This window comes from Cannabis sativa, chromosome X, assembly GCF_029168945.1.
Source record: "Cannabis sativa cultivar Pink pepper isolate KNU-18-1 chromosome X, ASM2916894v1, whole genome shotgun sequence".
Classification (NCBI taxonomy): Eukaryota; Viridiplantae; Streptophyta; class Magnoliopsida; order Rosales; family Cannabaceae; genus Cannabis; species Cannabis sativa.
The window spans coordinates 55,802,760-55,825,915 of NC_083610.1; positions in this window are offsets into that span (position 1 = coordinate 55,802,760).

Genomic DNA, 23,156 nt, shown 5'->3' on the forward strand with positions numbered 1-23,156 from the left:
TTCAAAAGTGCTCATCCTATAGACCAAATTCTAGGTGATCCTTCTCAAGGTGTCACTACTAGAAACTCCCTTAGAAACTTGTGTAATTTCATTGCCTTTATTTCTCAAATTGAACCAAAGAATTTTAAAGAGGCCGAAGTTGATGAATTTTGGCTTCTATCTATGCAAGAAGAAATAAATCAATTTATAAGAAATAATGTTTGGGAGTTAGTTCCAAGACCGTCACATCAATCGGTGATTGGAACAAAATGGGTCTATAGAAATAAGGTAGATGAGCATGGGGTCATTGTGCGTAACAAGGCTAGATTAGTGGCCCAAGGTTACAATCAAGAAGAAGGAATTGATTATGAGGAAACCTTTGCCCCGGTAGCAAGACTTGAGTCCATTAGAATGTTGTTAGCTTTTGCATGCCACAAGAATTTTATCTTGTATCAAATGGATGTAAAAAGCGCATTCTTAAATGGGTACATTATGGAAGAGGTTTATGTCTCTCAACCACCCGGTTTTCAAAATCATAAATACCCTAACCATGTTTACAAATTGAAAAAGGCTTTATATGGTTTAAAGCAAGCTCCTAGAGCTTGGTATGAAAGATTAAGCACTTTTCTTATTTCAAATGGTTTTTCAATGGGTAAAGCGGATAATACACTTTTTATAAAAAGAAAATCCAAAGACATTATTATAGTACAAATTTATGTTGATGATATTATTTTTGGTGCTACTAATGATGCTCTTTGTGAAGAATTTTCTAAGTGTATGCATAGTGAGTTTGAGATGAGCATGATGGGAGAACTCAACTTTTTTCTTGGACTTCAAATCAAGCAACAAAAGGATGGCATATTCATAGGTCAAACTAAGTACATCAAGGATCTTCTTCAAAAGTTTGACTTGGCAAATGCAAAGTCCATGAATACACCCATGAGCACATCCATAAAGATGGACAAGGATGAAAGCGGTAAGAATGTGGACATCACCAAGTATCGAGGTATGATTGGCTCTTTATTATATTTAACCGCTAGTAGACCGGATATTTTGTTTAGTGTTGGTCTTTGTGCTAGGTACCAATCTTGTCCTAAAGAATCCCACTTAAGTGCCGTTAAGAGAATATTTAGATACTTGATAGGCACAATGAATCTAGGACTTTGGTACCCCAAGAACACAAACTTTGAAATAGTTAGCTACTCGGATGCCGACTTTGCCGGTTGTAAGACGAATAGAAAAAGTACTAGTGGAACTTGTCACTTTCTAGGAAATTCCTTAGTGTCATGGTTTAGCAAGAAACAAAACTCGGTAGCTCTATCCACAACCGAAGCCGAATATATAGCCGCGGGTAGTTGTTGTGCACAAATACTTTGGATGAAACAAACTCTTAAGGATTTTGATATTGATTTTGAATGTACACCCATAAAGTGTGATAACACTAGTGCCATTAACCTCTCTAAGAATCCAATATTGCATTCTAGAGCCAAGCATATTGACATAAGGCACCACTTCCTTAGAGATCATATCCAAAGAGGTGATATTATGCTAGACTTTGTAAGCACCGAATTCCAATTAGCGGATATATTCACCAAGCCTCTTAGTGATGAGAGATTTAGTTTTATTAGAAGAGAGCTAGGCATGACCAACTTAAATGAAATATAAGGTTTGCTAGCTATGAAAAATTTCATATCTCTTTACTTACTTATTTATGCATAATTGTTCCAAATATGATATTAATGAGATTTATATGCATAGATGAGAAAATTTATTGATACTTGACCTATATGAACTCTCCTTGTTGAAAAACTTAAAATTATAGGTCAAAATGTGGATTTTTGGTGAACTTTGGACTTGTTTTTAAACAAGTGAACATGTGAATTTTCGCATATTTGATTTTCTTATGTGTCTATATGCTTGAATATGTGAAATAGAGTGTATTTAGTATGCCTATAGGTTTGCCTTGATTGAAATTTGCATGAAACAAATTTTTGGTACCTCACTTGTTGAATTTTTAGATTTTTAGGCCTAAAAGAGTGTTTTTCGCCAAACTCTCTCATTTTTCAACATTTTTCGATTCCGTAAGTTTGTACATCTCACATTTTATTTTATAAAACTGCTGGAAAAAGAATTTTTCAATTTCGTTGCATAAAACTCATTTTTGGTACGGTTCTAGTTTTCTCGGCAATTTTCGAAAAACTTACCGTAAATCGTCATTTTTCAATATTTTTCAGATTTTCTTGTTTGAGCAATTTTGTTTTATCATATTAAAGGTATTAGAATTGGTTTGGGGTCATTTGGGTCAAAATTGGATTTTTTAGCACACTTTTAGAAATTTTTTTTCTGATCCTGTACCAACCGGAATTCCGGTTGTACCATCCGGAATTCCGGATGGTACAGGATCAGCAAAAGGGGCATTTTTGTCATTTTCATTCGATTTTTTCCCTTTTTAAACCCTACCACCGAATTTTTCTTCCCCCATTCAGTTTTTTTCAACCCTAATACAGCAGCCATCATCTTTTTCTCTCTAAAATTCTCTCTTTCAAAGCCTCATTCTCATCTTCCAAATAATTTAAAAAAAAAGAGAAGTGTGTTCTTCAATGGCTTCCTCATCAAGAGCTCCCAAGAGAATGGCTAGTGCAATTCAACAAAGGGAAATAAGGGCAAAAGCAAGGCAAGAGCCCACTCTCTTCTTCAATGATGAAGATCACAACAAGTTTGTCAATGATTTCTCCTCTAGGAAAATTCTCAAAGGTAAAATTTGTGATCTCCCTAGCCTTGATTGTGTTGATTTTAGTCATCATTTTGATACCCTAGGATGGACATCTTTTATTCAAATTAATACTCCATTGTATCCTAGGCTAGTTCAAGGTTTTTATGCTTGTATTAAACCTACATTAGAACCTTTAGGTGTTAGAGGAACCCTTAGAGGAGTAGCTTTTGAACTCAATGTAGCATCTCTCAATGACATGTTAGGAGCACCAAATGGTGGCATATTACTTGAACCCAAACTTTCTCTCAAAAATGATGCCATTTTTAACTTTGATGAGTGTTCTAGGAATATTTGTGGTGATGGCCCTTTTATTATGAGACCAAAAAGACACCAACTCACTTTAGAGGCTAAAATCCTCCACAAATTTATTGTTGCAAATCTTGCTCCTAGAAGTGGCCACCAAGATGAGATCAATTCCATTGATCAATTACTCATGCATCTCATTATAGCCAAAACCACACCCATCAACCTAGGCTATCTTATTTTAAAATTCATACTTGATGTGGACAAACCTAATATGATTAAGGCACTTCCCTTTGGTTTTCTTCTTAGCTACCTTTTTCCTCTCTTAGGAATTCCTACCCTACATGAAAAGAAAAATGATCCTACCTCTAGTGACATTCTAGGATCCAAAACTTTCAAGGCTATGGGTTACAAATTCTTTAACAATGAGTGGGTGTTCACACCCAAAAGAGGGCAAAGAATGCAAATTGATTTGGAGAGTGATGATGAAGAAATTAATTTGCCCGCAAGTGAAAGTGAAGAAGAAGAAGAAGAAGAAGAAGAAGAGATCCCTCCTCAAGCTCCTCCCATGCCTACTTTTCCCCAATTCAACCTTGAGGAAGCGTTTACTCGTCTTCACACCTCGGTTGACAACCAATTTCAAACCTTGCGAAATGATCTCAACTCACAACTCACCAACCTCAACAATGACATTAACACCATGAGGAGTGACATGGTTCATGGGTTTGCTAATGTGCAAGAGGAGATGGCACAATGGAGGGCATACATGGATCGCTTTGGCCCCCCACCAAACTAGTTCTTGCATTATTTTTTGGCTTATTTAGTTTCCTTTTATTTTTTTTTGGTTGTGTGCAAAGGCTTCATGCCTTTTGACTTTGTGTTAGTTGGTACTTTTTTTTATTTGTTGTTTGTTTGTTGTGTTGAATGTTATTTTGGATGTTATGTTTTTTTTTTAATGCATTGGCTTGTTGCTTTGTTTTTATTTTTTATTATTTTTTTTCTTTTATTTTTTGTGAATTCCTTGCCACCCTTTTTGATGAATCAAAAGGGGGAGAACAACTATTGATTAATTTTTGGCATCACCTCAAATTTTTTTTGGTATCTAATCCTTTTATCATAAGTAAAAATTGAGGGGGAGTTTACAAATTCATGCAAGGTAAAATTAAAAGGTAAATTTTTTTTCTTGCACACATTAAGGGGGAGCTAATCCAACTTACTTTGCTTAAATTTTTTCTTCCCCTTTCAAAATAATCAAATATTTGATATCATCAAAAAGGGGGAGATTGTTAACTCAAACTTTTCGATCTCCTTGTTTTGATGATTAGCAAATATTTGATTATTATTTGTTACTAATGATTTATTGATTTTGTAGCAAATTTAAAAGAGAAAATAAATATTTTGGTATTTTTACCAAACTTTTAAAAGCAACACTAAATGGACTCAACAAGCATGTCAAGAGCAAAAGATTCATCAAGGGATCAACAACTCAAGACCCTATTCAAAAGAGGTCTTCAAAATCCCAAAGTCAAAAAGTCAACCCGAAAGTCAAAGTCAAAGTCAAAGTCAAGGTCAACTCTCGGGAAAAATCAACTTGGGATCAAAAACATGCAAATCAAGCTAGGAGGCTCTTCTACATCAAGACTACTCAAAATTAAATGGTATAAATCTACTTTAGTCTTGTTAAAGTGATTTGCATAGCACACTAAGTTTTTATAAATTTGAATTTTGGCCCATTCACTAACTTGTGCAACAAGTTTTCTCACACGATAGTTCAAAAAATTTTTTGATTGAATTTCTAAATTACATTTTGTTTAACTAAGAGAACAAAGTTGGAATTTCTGAAATCGGATAATCGAGTAAGAAGTTATGCGCGTTTAAGTCCCGAAAATTGGCACTTTTGCCACTGGTCAGTCATCCGGAATTCCGGCTGGCAACCGGAATTCCGGTTGCAATCAATCCGGAATTCCGGTTCCCATCCGGACTTCCGGTTCATGGCTGACCTCACCTCGGGAAACGTGCTAACGGCTATAAACGGCTAGTTTTTTATCAAACACTATATAAACTCGATTTTTCTTTCAAAAAATAAGTTGGTTGAGCATTTATTACATATATCTAACCTATCTAAGTGAGATTAAGGAGCTTCTAAGTTTGAAATCCAAACCAACACTTTTCACACACTTTGAGCCAAAATTTGATTTTATTCATCTTAAGTGTGCTTGCTTTTCACTCTAGGTTTCCATTGTATCATCATATTTCTAGAGTGATTTTAGCTTGTATATCAAACACATTTCCATATTGTGATTGAGGTGAGGTTGGCACCGGTTTTGTAAACAACCCGAAAATAGTGAGATTGGCACTTTAACAATCCGAGAAAGAGGTTAATAGTCCTCGGGGGTGCGAAACTATTGTAAGAGGTTTGGAAATACCTTGGTGAAAATTTCCCGGTTGTAAGGGTTAGTCAAGCCCGTTAACTTGGCTCGATATTGGAACTCAAAGCTAGGTCCATAGCTTTGAAGACCAAGGACGTAGGTGGCATAGTTCTACCGAACCTTGTAAAAATCGAGAGTTTGCATTTTCTAATCCTTAAACTCTTTACTTTACAAGTTTAATTATTTGTCTTAATATATTGCTTGCCATACTACTTGCTTTTACTTGATTAATTGACTAATTGCATAATTTTGTGTTAAAAGTTTTAATTTTCCGAAATTAGTTTAAATTTCCAATTCACCCCCCCTCTTGGAAACATATCTTGGGCTAACAGATTACTCACTAAAACAAACGCGGTGTAAAACCCACAATGGAGATCGAATATCTTAATAATAATAAAGCTCATTCTTTAAAATGTACTTTCTTTATTATTCTAATAAATAAATTCTCATTAAATTCGAAATTTAGAATTTAAATTCAAAAATAAGAATTTAATATAATATTTATAAAATTATACTTAGATGGTGATTGAAATAAAATTAATTATTTCCATCTTAGTAATAATCTTAAATATAAATATTAAGGAAATTAATTTAAGTTGAATTAAATTAAATAATTAGCAACTTAAAAATTTCCTTTGAGAATATATTTATTTAATTCAAAAATTTAAAGTATATATTAAAAAAAATACAATTTTCGAAAATAATAAAAATAGAAAAGAAATACTTCAAGCAAAAATATCACCTATCTAGATTTTCTTTTGACTAATTAATTCAATTTCTAATATTATATATATATATATTTTAAATTCATTTATTTTAAATTCATTTATTTTAAATTAATCAATTAAATGAAAAAATCATTGATTGTAGTTGGTCCAAGAATTAATTAAAATAAATAATTAATTTACAACTCAATCTATTTTTCAAAATAAAAAATTCGAAAAATATTGCATAATAAAATGTAATTTTCGAAATTGATTAAGAAAATAAAGAAAAAAATATATATTGAAAATTATTTAAATTTAAGTTAAAAAATTAAATTTTAACTTAAAAATAATTTTCTATTTAATTAAGTGTCATGAAAAATCAATAAATATTTAAGTATCATGATGAAAATCAACTTAGATATCTAGATTTTTCAAGTTAATTAAATGTATTAAATTCAAGAAATAATAATTAAGTGTAGAGAAGGCTTAATTATTTATTTCTAGTTTAATACTAGGAAAAATATACTTAATAAAATTGTACCAAAATTAATTATTTAAATAATTAATTTCACAAAGTATAATATTTTCCTATTTAAATATTAGAAATAATAAGTAGTCTAGAAATTATCTTATTTGACTAAGTATCTTTTCAACAAAATTTGAAAAATATCTAATTTAAGTTATATAGAAAAAATCTAAAACTTAAATAATTTCAAATTTAGATTTAATTAAATATCAAAAAATTAAGTTATAACCACTTAATTTGAAGATATCTTTTTAAGTTAATATTCGAAAAGATATTAACCTAAAAAATATCTAAAATATTCCATTTTAAGTTAATATTCGAAAAGATATTAACTTAAAAAATATCTTAAGAATCTTTAATAACTAATGTCTAGGATTCCTCAACTTAATTTAAAATTTAAATCAAATATTCAAATTTAAGTTAGATATGAAAAATAATCAGTTGTTACAAGTTAACACCCTAAATATGAACTTTCTAAAACGATAAATTAAACACATATAAAGTTAAGAAAACCTTACATTGATGCAGCGGAATTAATGTCTCCTTCCACTCAGATCTCTAACCCTTGAATCCTTTCTGTAGCAGAGTATAATCAAGATCTGAGCCCGAATGTCCTTCTTCTTCAAGTTTGATCCTTCACAGTCTTCCAATCTATGATTGAGTTACTGCTTGCTGTGTGTGGGCACTTACTCTCTCACTAGGGTTCGAAATTGATGAAGGGAAAAGAGAATAGGGATTTCAGCCAGGTATAGAAAGTGGGGAAGGCTCAGTTTTTCTGAAGAGAGAAATTTCTGTCAGAAAGATGATCTGAAAACTTGTGATTTGACTGAGCCATCACTTTCTATTTATAGGCAACTACTAGGTTTAGGTTAGGAATTATTTGGCATTAAAATAATGAAAATATTAATTTGAAAATCCACAATAAGTGGCCGGCCATGGTGTTATAATGGGCCTCACTTGATTTTGCAGTTTTATCAAATTTTATCTCTATTTTCTCAAAAACGATAATTTTCCAATTCTAACCTTTTAAATGCCAAATCTAATTATTTAATAACTAAAATAGATTATTAAATAATATTGTCATTTAATTTAATTATTAATTAGACATATAAAGTCCATTAATAAATAAATAAACCTAGAAATTCTTTTCTTTACAATTTCACCCCTGCTTAGTGAAAATTCATAAAATTAGACATAGTCTAACTTTAGAATTATAATTGATCAATCACGAATCAATTAATGAGTCTTACAAGCAGAACGTTCTCAACTAGAATGGGGACCATGGATCTATATGCTAAGCTTCCAATAAGTGAACCAAATTTACCAAGTAAATTCCTACTTATTAATTCTTCGTTGAATCCACTCTTAGAACTTAGAATTGCACTCTCAGACTTATATAGAGCATATTGTATGTTCCACGATATCAATATGCTATCTCATTTAACCATTGTTATAATCTTATTGTGATTTAAAGATCCTCTATATAGATGATCTACATCGAGATGGGATTCCTTTACCGTTCTCACCCCTCAATGTATTTTGCCCCTTAAATAACTTAGCTACCTGTAAATGGTGTTTAGTGATCTAATAATTAGTCAGTTAAACAAGAGCTCATCCATTTACTTCTATTTGCTAAGCTCGAAGGGAATCATCACTTGACTTCTATACACCAGTAGAAGCTATAGATTCCATATTTATGTTCAGCACTCCCACTCAATCATACTATCATGTTCCCAAAATATACGTATCACCCTGACCCAAAAGTAGGCTTAACTAATAAATCTAAGAACATGAATAACACTCCTGAGTTGAGCCTAAGCATATCAGGATTTAGATTCTTTTAATCTTAAGATCAACTACTGATATTGACTTGGAAAGATAAGTATAATGGTAAGTTTGTAATATCTTAACTTAGTTGCAATATCGGTCCAGTCCAATGTATACTCCATACATTCAAAACTAGTATACTTTACTAATGTCCTGGAAAGAACATAACACTTACTCCAAGTGTAAGTATACATCATCGCTGATTATCACATTAGTGTAAATCCAATAACACTGATGAAACAGGGACCAAGTCTTTTGATTCATATGATCACAATCACATTCCACTGTGTTGACGATACTGTAATTGTGAATAAACATATGATCTGGATTTAACTGATTTTGTGTGTAAATGTAATAAACATATTAAACCATTAGCATGCACAATTCATGCAAACATCAATCACTTCAAATTTCTTATATTGATAACTAATCAGATTGTAAAGAGTTTTATTTAGGGCATAAAACCCAACAGGGACCCCACCCCCCCAACTTGGATTTAAGGGGGGGACCCCCCCCCCAAACTTGGGTTTAAGGGGGGGGACCCGCCCCCCCCCCCCCCCTCTCTCAAGTTGGATCATAGGGGAGTCACCTAACTATGATGGTGGTCACCCCCCCCCCCCTCAGTGAGAGTCTCGAGGGTGTTACCCCCAAGTATGGGCTTAATCCTGAAAGGTGGTTGACGACCATGTCACACCCATAAGGGACCCTTGTCATCAGTGAATCCTTCAAATGTTCAAATCCCGCGAAAGGCTCAAAGACAGTTGTCAACCCACGAAAATAGTGGGATATTATCCTAAATATCAGACTCCAACCGCCTCCAAAAATCAAGGAGACGGTTGAGATAACTCCGCGTTGGTCGCGTCTCCTGAAGCGAGAAGCACCGACCCCCTCCCCTATATAAGCCCATGACCTGGGAAGGGGATCCGCAATCTGAAACACTTAGAAAATTAAAGATTTCTCATTCTTTGCAATCAAGAGCCTGTTCTTGACTATTGCAACTCAGATCAATAAAACTCAAGGGGAGTAGGCTATTACCGACATCCGGGGCCGAACCTCTTTAAATTCAGGTGTCTTTTATTTACATTTATTACGAATTCCGGCGTTATTAATTGCATTTATTATTGTGATTTTGGTTTAAATCTCATTTATTACGACTCCGCGTCGGTTGGCTAAAAATCCAGTCAACATATATATATATAAATATATTTATAGAAAATTAAATTTGAGTTGAGAATTAATTTTTAATTAATTTTGGATCAACTTAATTTGAATAATTTTTGAAATATTTTTTGAAATAATTATTACTAAGATGGAAAATAATTTATTTATTTTCAAATCAATCTAAGTATAATTTTATAACTATTAAATTAAAATTTAAATTTAGAATTTTTCTAAATTGAAAATTTTAATTAAATAAATATATATTTAAAATAAATAGATTAAAATAAATATTAGATGAAAATACAACTCCTTAAAAATAATGAGCTTTAGTTATAAGGATATTTGATCTCCATTGTTGGTCCTACAAGGCAAAATATTTTCAATATAACCTCAAGACGCTAGACTTCGTCCCCCTTATGGATGGTTATTCGTTGAAGTATTTAACACCGTAACGATCTCTTATGATAAGTATTTTGTAAGTTTTCATCTCTATTAGACTCTCCCTTACGGTGACTACTTAGAGATAAATTTACGAAGTATGAAATAATGGTGGAAGCTCATAAAATAAGAATAACCTTGACTCTCGCCTACCGAGACAACGTTGGATTCTTATTTTGATCGAATAAAAGGTTGCTAGAATGTTTACCATTTTAGATGAGCTGACAACTCTATTCAATGAATGATACTTTAACTCTCACCTACTGGGACACTGTATCAGTTTGTTGGAAACCTTAGAAATTATTTAAGATATGATAGTTTTGTATTTTCACATGTCTTTATTATTTGCTAAATGCTTAATAATTTTTGAATTGTGTGTGAATTTATATTGAACCATGTTGTTTTCTGTTATTAATTGTAATTGTAAATTTCGTGTAAAATAAGAATAACTTTGACTCTCACCTACCAGGACACCGTTGGATTCTTATTTTAATCGAAATTATCCTTTAATTATTCCTCTTAGCTTCTTCATTTTGAATTTGCTTACATAGTATATCATTGGATGAATGGTTTATAAATCATCTGCTTATAATGTCATTCTATTTTCTTTTATGAAATTTAATGGCACAGATGACTATATTCCCGACATTCTATCCCAAAATGATATAAATCCTCAATCTTAGAAATCTCCTACTTGTATATGCTTACTATAGGCAAATTATACTTAGAGTTAGATTAGTAGTGGTGGTCCAAGCTAGAATCATTGGTCATTGTATATTTGGTATAAATTTAAGTCTTTGATTTTAAATTTTAGATTCCAAATAGAAATTTTATATTTCTGTTTCCAGAATACAATACAGTTCAACTTTCACAAGTGTTTAATATCCAATTTCTGTCTATGGATTCAAACTGTATGTTAAAGTATGGAATATGAGTTTAGCATTCTGTGACCAGGATCCACTTGCACTATTCTAGGAACTCTTTAATGTAACTAGACCTAAGTCATCGAAAGACCACAACCACATATTTATAAATCTATGGCATTTGTATCTTGTTCATAGTGGTTTTGACAAGATCAGTAATCCGCAAAGAGTTAATATGCCTATATCTACTAAAAGTAAGATCATCTATATTAGTTGATGGATGTACATTCAGGGGTGGATATGAGTTTTCGTTATATTCTTAAGACGATCACTCTAGATTTTACCTTATGCAAAGAAATTTGAAATGTTTGAAAAATTTCATGAATTTCTTGCAATGGTGGAAAACCATTAAGGTAAGTAGTTTAAGATCTTACGAACTGATAGGGGTAGAAAAATATTTGGTAGATATGCAGTTCAAAGATCATTAAGTTATTTTTTGAATTATATCCAAACTTACCTCCCCACAAATTCGATTTGCATATTGATGATAGTATAAGGTCTATGATTAGTTACTAGTCGTTGCCTATACCCTAGTGATAAGAAAATTTCAGAATGATGGAATGGTTGTGTACTTAGTGTAAACCATTACTAGATTCATGGAAGACCTAATCGTAATCTTAAGAAAAGCTAGAACTGTTAACTAAGGTTTGCATGTTTGATAGCTATTCTAAGTGATTAGGGGTGGACCATCCCATAGTCATTAGATAAGAAAGTGTTTGTTTTAACAAATACTACTTTTCTAAGAAAATGACTAAATCTGAAAATAAAGTAGCAAATAAAGGAGATATTTTTTCTTGATTCCAAAAGTGTTCTATCATCTTATTTTGTATAAGATGGTTCCACTGCCTCTGTTGTCTTGACACAATTGAAGAGGATAAATCCACTTATGTTCTTAGACAGAAAGTCGCAGTACCTTGTCGTAGTGGGAGAGTTTCAAGGAACTCACCCTGTTATAACTTGGAAAACACTTGTGATGAAAATCCATTGTTAGTTTAAACAAGTAATGGATTGTCAGAATAAGAAACTAAGAAGCAAAGCCAAGAGAACTATGGTTAAAACCATTCATATGGAACAACCAAAAGTTTTCTATTACAAGGACAAGAAAGGAAATTTTCGTTAGTAAGTCTATTCAATGGACTTAACAAAACTTTATGTTCCTAGTATTAAAGGTTTGAGTTTCTCTAAACCTATGGCTTGTGGTATGCCTGGTAATTTACTTACTCTAGTGCAAGCAGCTTACTTTAGTAAGATGCTGGAGCATTTTTCTAATGGCAATCTATAGAAGCTTCTTGACTTCTTGATATAGATCTTATTTATCTAAGGAAAAGTTTCAACTATTCCAGAAAAGATAAAGGCCAATGAAAGAATTCCTTAGGATCAACAGTGAGAGGTCTCAAATATGCTTTCCTATGCATTAGACCAGACACCTGCTGTTGAGTGGGAGTAATGAGTAGGTATCAGATTAATCCAGGAAAGGAATATTGGAAGATAATCAAGTGAATCTTAAGATTAAGAAGAGGAACTATATGTTAGACGATAAGGGTGTATTTAATACTCTTAGACTACACTGAATCAGATTTCTAGACTTGCGTTAGTGCTAGAAAGTCTGCTGATGAGATGGTGATTACTCTGGGGGTGGAGTTGTGATTTTGGAGAAGTGTAAAAGCCTATTTGAAGTCTCTAAGTCTACCAGAGAGACTGAATGTTAAAGTTGCAGGAAAGATACTTATTCAGTCTAAGGAAAGTTCTATGTATTTTTGGCATTGTTCCAACATTTATTAACTACTAGTGTTACTTCCTGACTAACGCAAAACTAGTTGCCAAAAGGTAAAGAATCCAGTTTCCCTAGAGGAGTAGACATATAGAGAGGAATTTCACAATTTCAAGGATTTTGTGATTAAGGAAATGTAATGGTGGAGGAAAGGTTGTATTGAATACAACCTGTCAGATCCTATTACGGAGAGTATACTACATACTACACTTGATTTGGATATCAAGGTGTTGAGATTATTTGAAATGCACTTTTGTTTTATATTAGTGCAAGTGGGAGTTTGTTGGGTTTTTTGCCCTAAATAAAACCCATTTCAATATAATCAGATTTACTAATTAATAAAGATCAGAAATCATTTTATGTTGCACGGTTCATATGATTTATTTCATTATTATATTTAATGTATAAATTCTATTAAGTCCAGAACATATGTATTTATTCATGATTATAGTGTTGTCAACACAGTGGAATATAATCATGATTATATGTTAAAAAGTTTAAATTCCCTGATTTGTCAGTTCACTAGATTTAAACTGGCATGATAATCAGCGATAGGTAGGGGTGTTCATCCGATCCAATCCGCACTTTTTTGGTCAAACAACATCCAATCCGCACTAAGTGCAGATTTCATATTTTGGATCCAATCCGATCTGCATAAGAGTTTAAATCTAATCCAATCCAATCCGCAATAGTGCGGATTGGATGGGTTATTTTTTTAATAATAAATTATTTAATATTTCATAGAAAAAAAATTAAAAAAAGACTATTGTTTCTTAATCTCCAATAATAATCTATTTCCATTTCTATTTATATACAAATTAAACCAATATATATATCAATATATATACTTATCTTTAGATTTACACTAAAATATATATGTATCTAATTACTAAAATAAATAAGCTAGTACTATATATATATTTAAACTTTATGTGTATGTGTCTATGTGAATGAGAATTATTTTTCTTGTGTTTTTTATTACAAAATAAATAAAATGCACCAACTCAATATATTACTAAAAAAGATTAAGAAATTAGAAGTTTGTGTCTTTTTTTAATTAATATATATTACATATTATAATTTTTTAAAAATATATATAATTAAGTGCGGATTGGATTGGATCGGTTACTTTTTGAGGTCAAACAACATCCAATCTGCACAAGTGCGGATTTTGGATTCTTCAATCCAATCCAATCTGCACAAGTGCGGATATCCGCATTTTGCGGATTGGATTGGATTGGATCGTGCGGATTGGATTGGATCGGATACTTTGTGAACACCCCTAGCGATAGGTATACTTACACCTTGGATAAGTGTTATGTCCTTTCCAGGGCATTGGCAAAGTTTACTAGTATTGTAACACCCTAACTAGCATAGGAGTATTACGTGATTTTTAAACATACTGTGCAGCTCGTTGCTAATCAACGAGGTTTATGAAAATCGTGATTAATTAAAAATTTTGCTTTTTAATTAAACTTATAAAATATTTTATACAAAAATACTCGGGATCCCGATTAGAAAATACTTTACAAAAGTTTACTGTCTAATGCGAAATACTTGTCGCCTAGCGACTAACTACATAAGCACTGCTGTCCCGAGGATCGTACGCTCCAGGCCTAACCGCCCCGACATGTACAATCTTCATCGGCTCGTTCTCACGGTTCCTCAGCCTTGGCCTTGGCCTTACCTACACATGAACATAGCACTGTGAGTCGATAGACTCAGTAAGAAAAGCATAATCAATCATACATAAATCCCGGGTTATGATCAGACGCCCATACCCCTGACCATAACCCTAACTGTCGTGTCCCACACGATACTGAGTCCCGAACATTCATAAGACGGTACTATTGACAAGTAACAACCTATACTCGGTACACTGGTCATACTCCAGCTGCTAGTCATACTCTAGCATGTACCGATGTGTTACAGTATCAGCCTATACTTAGTACACTGGTCATACTCCAGCTGCTAGTCATACTCTAGCTTGTACTGATGTGATACATCAAATAGTACAGCACCACCAACCATAGTATCAGCCTATACTCGGTACACTGGTCATACTCCAGCTGCTAGTCATACTCTAGCCTGTATCGATGTGATACAGTGTCAGCCTATACTCGGTACACTGGTCATACTCCAGCTGCTAGTCATACTCTAGCCTGTACCGATGTGATACAGTGTCAGCCTATACTCGGTACACTGGTCATACTCGAGCTGCTAGTCATACTCTAGCCTATACCGATGTGACACAGTCGGATGGTACGAAGCCAACATACATATCTAATGTAATCTAACAGGCTTCCTGCATGCACGCTAAACATGTAATACATATGCATACTGTTATACTAATCTTACCTCGATTCCGAATTCAGGTGTGCCGGTCAACCTGAGTGGAACGAACTGCACGGCGATTTACAGGCTCCTAAACCATAACAATCACAACACTGATAAGTGATACGCTAAATCACTTCCCGGGGACTTAAACTAGAAACTAAAAGTTTCCCTATCGATAAAAAGCATGGCAATACCCTAAACAACATAAAAACGAGAAAATCTAGGGTTCCTGAAAATCCCCCAACCGGCAGACCGGTTCCGCAACCGAAATTCTGGTTCTGGGAATTCCTGAACCCCCATCCGGAATTCCGGTTCCTCGCAGGATACATTCAAAAATTCATAACTCCCTCAAATCAAATCCAATTCACCCCAAACCTTCTAGACCTGTTCTAAATACCCCAAAGAACATTTCTAAAGCATCAAAACAACCCAGAAAGCACAAACACTAAAAATGCCATTAAAGCTCCAAGCTTTGAGTTCAAAACTCAAACTTGGTTAAATCTAACTAACATGCATCAAACCTGCCTTAATCCATCATAAACAACCAAATGATAGCTCAGAAAACAAACTTAAGCACCATTAACAATCACAACAACTATTACACATTTCCACTTGAAAAACATAGCTTTTGAACCAAAACTCTAAACTAATTTAAAACCAACCAAACATGCATCAAAACAGTTTCAAACCACTCAATCCAACATGCTTAAACCTCTGAAAACAACATAAAAACACAGCAGCAACAATCCACTCAAAACTAAGCATGCAACCTATCAACATTCCTCAAAACTTCATAAAACTTAAAGGAAAGCTAAGGGAAACATACCAACAACTTGTGATCACTAAATTTGATTAAAATTAGCTTGAAATCCCAAGGAAATGGCCAGCTTCTTGCTGCTCCAAGAGGGCCGAATAGAGAGAGAGAGAGTTTGAGAGAAAATGCTTTTCTTTTCCAATTTCTAACTTTTTCCAATTTAGTAAAAATGAAAATAAAAAGGGTTCATTTACTCATCTCAGCCAATATAACAATAATAAACCAAATATATTCACAACTCTAAGTCCACTAAAGGACAAAATAACAATGGGGCAAAATGACCAATTTTCCCCTCCATGCTAAAACAACATAAAGGCACTAAAGGGTATTTTTGGGAAATTCTAAATTCCCGGCCAATCCCGATATTCCCAATGTCTAAATAACCGTCCCACAATACTAACATACTAAGTTGTGACTTTACTGAGCCAAACACCGAGTTCCATATTACCGGGCGCCGGAAATGCAAAATTATGAAATTCACTATATGACATAAAATGCATTTCAGAATTCAATAATAACAGTATAAATAATTATTTAAATATCTATAAATAATTTTCATAATCAATCATAATTAACTGCTGATTTCCAAATTAAACTAAGCGGTCTTTACAACTATCCCCCCCTTAAAAGGATTTCGTCCCCGAAATCTAACCTGAACAACTCTGGATATTGAGCTCTCATATCTGACTCAAGCTCCCAGGTGGCTTCCTCCACCTTGTTGTTTCTCCAGAGTACCTTGACCAATGCTATGGTCTTATTCCGAAGGACTTTATCCTTTCTATCCAGGATCTGCACTGGTTGTTCTTCGTATGTCATATCTGGCTGTAGCTCAAGGCTCTCATAACTAAGTATATGAGAAGGATCTGAAACGTATTTTCTCAACATATAGACATGGAATACGTTGTGAACTGCTGATAAAGCTGGAGGCAACGCTAACCGGTATGCCACTTGACCTATCTTCTCGAGAACCTCGAAAGGTCCTGTAAATATAGGGCATAACTTACCTTTTTTCCCGAAACGTTTGATCCCCTTCATTGGAGACACCCGTAAAAACACATGGTCCCCTACTCAGAACTCAACATCTCTGTGTTATGGATCTGCGTAACTTTTCTGTCTACTCTGTGAGGCAAGCATTCTAGCTTTTATTTTCTCAATTGCCTCATTGGTCCGCTGCACTGACTCGGGACCTAAGTATTTCCTCTCCCCTGACTCATCCCAGTGGATGGGAGATCTACACTTTCTATCGTATAACAACTCATAGGGAGCCATCCCTATCGTACTCTGATAACTGTTGTTGTAAGAAATTCTATTAACGGTAGATATTTATTCCAAGAGCCTTCAAAATCCATAACGCAGACTCGTAACATGTCCTCCAATATCTGAATTGTCCTTTCGGACTGTCCATCTGTCTTAGGATGGAATGCTGTACTGAATTTCAGTTTTGTACCCATTGCTCGCTGCAAACTCTGCCAAAACTTGGAGGTGAACTTCGGATCTCTATCCGAAACTATAGACTTCGGTACCCCGTGAAGTCTTACTATTTCCTTAACATACATTTCTGCCAACTGATCCACTGAATGGGTTGCTCTAATTGGCAGAAAATGAGCAGACTTCGTGAATCGATCCACCACTACCCAGATGGAATCAAACAAACCCGTGGTTCTAGGTAACCCAACCACAAAATCCATCGTGATATCCTCTCATTTCCATTCAGGTAGGGTTAAAGGCTGCAACAACCCTGCTGGTCTCTGATATTCAGCCTTAATCTGCTGACAGGTGAGGCATCTCGATACGAATTCTACCAAATTCTTCTTCATACCGCTCCACCAGAAATACGGTTTAAGATCCTGGTACATCTTGGTGGTGCAGGGATGCAAAGAATAAGGGGTAGAATGAGCCTCCTCAAAGATCTCATTCCTGAGTTCCACACTACTCGGAACACAAACCCTAGCTTTATACAGAAGCATCCCCTTGTCTGTCACTGAAAAATCCCTGGCTTGACCAGCCGAAACCTCATCTCTGATTTTTACTAACTATGGATCAGTCATCTGAGTGGCTTTAATTCTTTCCAACAGATCAAATTGCAGCGTCAAGTTGTGAAGCTGACCTACCACAAACTCAATGCTGGATCTAACCATGTCCTCTGCTAACTGAGGTGAGATCTGAATCATGCTAGCTACCTGCCCGGGACCCTTCCTGCTTAGGGCATCGGCCACTACATTGGCCTTCCCAGGGTGGTAGAGAATCTCACAGTCGTAATCTTTCACTAACTCCAACCAACGTCTCTATCTCATATTCAAATCTTTCTGAGTAAAGAAATATTTGAGACTTTTATTGTCAGTATAGATTTCACACCTTTCTTCGTAAAGGTAATGCCGCCAGATCTTCAATGCAAAAACTACCGCGGCCAACTCTAGATCATGAGTCGGGTATCGCTGTTCATAATCCTTTAACTAACGGGAGGCATAAGCGATAACCCGATCGGCTTGCATCAGCACACACCCCAGACCCTGTCTGGAGGCATCGCAATAAACTACAATTTCTCTTTATCTGAAGGCAAAGCTAGCACTGGAGCTGTGATCAACCTCTGTTTCAGCTCTTGAAAACTAGCTTCGCACTTATCTGACCAAACGAACCGCTGATTCTTCTTTGTAAGTTCGGTTAAGGGTGTTGAAATCTTAGAAAACCCTTCCACGAACCTACGATAATAACCAGTTAAACCCAAGAAGCTTCTTATTTCTGTCACTGTCTTCGGTCTTGGCCAATCCCCGACGGATTCTATTTTCCCTAGATCCACCTTGATCCCATCTTTGCTAACAATGTGCCCTAAGAAAGACACCTGAGATAGCCAAAATTCACATTTCTTGAATTTGGCATAAAGCTTGTGTTCTCGAAGCCGTTGTAGAACCATCTGAAGATGTAACTCATGCTCCTTTTATGATTGAGAGTACACAAGGATGTCGTCGATAAACAGAATAACACAGATATCGAGGAAATCCTTGAATACTCTATTCATCAAATCCATAAATGTTGCAGGAGCATTGGTTAGCCCAAACGACATAACCAAGAATTCGTAATGTCCATACCTAGTACGGAAAGCCGTCTTCGGAATGTCCTCCTTGTTGGAAATTATTTTACCAGGATCTTAGATCTACTCACAAGTATGTTTATTAACATCCTAAATAAGAACTTTCTAAAACGATAAATTAAACACATATAAAGTTTAAGAAACCTTACATTGGGTGCAGCGGAATAATATGACTCCTTCCGTTCAGATATCTAGCCCTTGTTTCCTTTCTGTAGCAGAGCATTATCAATATCTGAACCTGGATCTCTTTCTCTGAATCTTTTATGCTGAAACTCCTTTGCTGATGATCTTTCTTCACGATCTTCCTCACTATGATTGAGGTATCACTTGCTGTGTGTGGGCACTACTCATACACTAAGAAATTTCGAAATTTCAAGAGGGAAGAGAAAGAAGAAGTGGCAGCTAAAGATAGGGAGAGACAAAGGCTCAGGTTTTTCTCTGAAGGAAAAATAGAAAATTTTAGTGTAATTTTCCTGAAGCCTTCACTATCTATTTATAGCATTCCACTAGGGTTAGGTTTGAATTATTTGGCATTAAAATAATGAAAATATCAGTTTAAATTTCCTACAAAAGTGGCAGGCCATACACTTAGTGGATTGGGCCTTGCTTTTTGCAATTTTGCAATTTTAACACCTTTTGTATCTGATTTTCTCAAAAATGCCAATTTCTTAATTCAACCATTTAAATGCCAATTCTAACTATTTAATAACTATAAATAATTATTAAATAATATTGTCATTTATCATATTCATTAATTGAACCATACAAAGTATCATAATTAACAAATATGCCCCTATAAACTCTTTCTTTACAATTTCGCCCTTACTTAGTGAAAAATTCACAAATAGACATAGTCTAATTTGAGAATTATAATTGATTAATCAAAACCAATTACATGAGTCTTACAAGCAATATTATCTCAACTAGTGGGGGGACCATGGGTCTATATAACCGAGCTTCCAATAAGTAGATCGAGAATTTAGCACTAAAATTCACTAACTTATTAATTCTTCGTTGAATCCACGCATAGAACTTAGAATTGCACTCTCAGTATATAGAATGCTCTATATGTTCCACCATATAGACACATCATTAGTTATCCATTGTTATAATCCTAATGTGATCAATGATCCTCTATATGAATGATCTACACTGTAAAGGGATTAAATTACCGTTACACCCTACAATGTATTTATTCCTTAAAACACTTGACCCCGTATAAATGATATTTCAGCTTATGTGAAATGAGTACTCCACCATTTATGTTCGTTTGGTCAAGCTCGAAGGAGATCATCCTTTGCTTACTATTTGCCAGATAGAAGCTATAGATTCCATGTTTATGCTAGCGCTCCCACTCAATTGCACTACCGTGTTCCCAAAATGTACGTATCACCCTGACCTAAAAGTAGGCTTAACTAACAAATCAAAGAACACGAATAGCCTCTCGAGATTGAGCCTAATCATATCAGGATTAAGATCATTTGATCTAGGATCAACTAGGCGATATTGACTTGAATAGATTTTACGGTAAGTTTAATTAAATCTAAGTCAAAGTTCAATATCGGTCCCTTCCGATGCATACTCCATGCATCCAACCTGAGCTTTACTTTAACCAATGCTCTGGAAAGAACATAGCACTTCTCCAAATGCAAGTAAACTCTTTTGTAGATTATCATATCAGTAAAACCCTATGTCTGATAAATCTAGGAAACTTTATTCACATAGTCATGTTTACTTTCCAATGTGTTGACGGCACTATAAACAGGATCAAGTATGTGAAAAGGGTTTCAGATGAATTTATACATTATGTACATATAATCATGAAATAAATCATGTGAACCATGCAACATTAAATGTTATTTACGATCTATATTAATAAGTAAATACGATTATATTGAAATGAGTTTTATTTAGGGCATAAAACCCAACAAACTCCCACTTGCACTAATATAAAACAAAAAGTGCGTTTCAAATAATCTCAACACCTTGATATACAAATCAAGTGTAGTAGTAGTAAACTCCTCGTAATAGGATCTGAAAGGTTGAATTAACCACAACCTTTTCTCCACCATTACTCTTCCTTAATCACAAAATCATTTATAATGTGAAATTCCTCTCTGTATGTCTACTCTCTTAGGATACTGGATTCTATATCTTTGGCAACTACTTTTGGTTAATCAGGAAATTAACACTAGTAGTTTAAGGCAATTTGGAATGATGCCAAAAATGTATAGAACTTTCCTTAGACTGAATAAGTACCTTTCCTGCAACTTTAACATTCAGTTCCTCTCTGGTAGACCTAGAGACTTCAGATAGGTTTTTACACTTCTCCAAAATCACTATTCCACCCCCAGAGTAACCACCATCTTATCAGAAAGATTTACTAGCACAAAGGCAAATTTCGAAATCTGACATGGTGTAGTCTAAGAGTTTTAAACACACCCTTATAGACTAACATATAGTTCCTCTTCTTAATCTTAGGATTTACTTGATTGTCTTCCAATGTTCTTCTCTGGATTAATGCGATACCTACTCATTACTCCCACTCAACGACAGTGTCTGGTCTAAGGCATACAAAAGCATATCTAAGACCTCTCACTGTTGATATAAGAAATTCTTTCATGGCTTTATCTTTTCTGGAATAGTTAAGACTTTTCCTTAGATAAAGAAAATCTATGCCTAAGAAGTTGTGAAGCTTCTATAGATTTCTATTAGAAAGAAAATGCTTCAGCATCTTACTAAAGTAAGTTGCTTGCATTAGAGTAAGTAATTACCAGGTATACCACAAGCCATAGGTTTAGTTAAACTCAAACCTATAATACTAGGAACAGGAAGTTTTGTTAAGTCCATTGAATGGACTTATAAACGAAAATTTCCTTTTATGTCCTTGTAATAGAAAACTTTAGGTTACTCCATGTGAATGGATTAAACCATAGTTCTATTGGCTTTCTTCTTAGTTTCTTATCTTGACAATCCATTACTTGTTTAAAGTCACAATGGATTTTAATCACTAGTGTCTCCCAAGTCATAAGAAGGTGAGTTCCTAGAAACTCTCCCACTACGACGAGGTACCGTGAATTATGTCAAAGAAAATTAAATGGTATTGATCTCTTCGGTTGTGACAAGACAACAGAGGCAGTGGGATCATCATATGTTATATAAGATGATAGAACACTTTTGGAATCAAGAAAAATATCTCCTTTATTTACTACTTGTTTTCAGACTTAGTCATTATCTTAGAAAAGTAGTATTTGTTTGAACAAACACTTTCTTATCTATTGACAATGGGATGGTCCACCCCTAATCACTTAGAATAGCTAAGAAACCATGGTTAACAGTTCTAGCTTTTCTTAAGATTTTGATTAGGTCATCCATGAATCTAGTAATGATTTACATTAAGTATACAACCATTACATCATTCTGAAATTGTATTACCATAGAAGGATTTAGGCAACGACTAGTAACTAATCATCAACATGCAACTCGAAATTTCTGGGGAGGTAAGTTTGGATATAATTCAAAAATCAATTTAATGATCTTTGAACTGCATATCTACTAACTATTTCTCCACCCCTATCAGTTCGCAAGATCTTTAACCACTTACCTTAATGGTTTTAACCATTGCTAGAAATTAATGAAATTTTTCAAACATTTCAAATTTCTTTGCTAAAAGGTATAATCTAGAGTTATCGTTTTAAGAATACAACGAAAAACTCATATCCACCCCTGAATGTACATCCATCTGCGAATGAGATGAACTACTTTCAGTGGATATAGGCACATTAACTCTTTGCAGAGATTGATCATGTCAAAGTCACTATGAACAAGATACAAATGCCATAGATTAAAAAAATGGTAGTGTCTATTGATGACATAGGTTTAGTTACATCAAAGAGTTCTTAGAATACTGCAAGTGGATCCCCAGTCACAGAATACCTAACTCATATTCCATACAGTTTTAATCCATTAATAAAAGATGGATATTAAACACTTGAGAAAGTGTAACTGTATTGTATCTGGAATTAGAAATATAAGAAAATTTCTATTTGGATTCTAAAATTAAAGTCAAAGACTTAAATTCAACCAAATATAATGAGTAATTCTTTCTTGGACCACCACTACTAATACAAACTCTAAGTC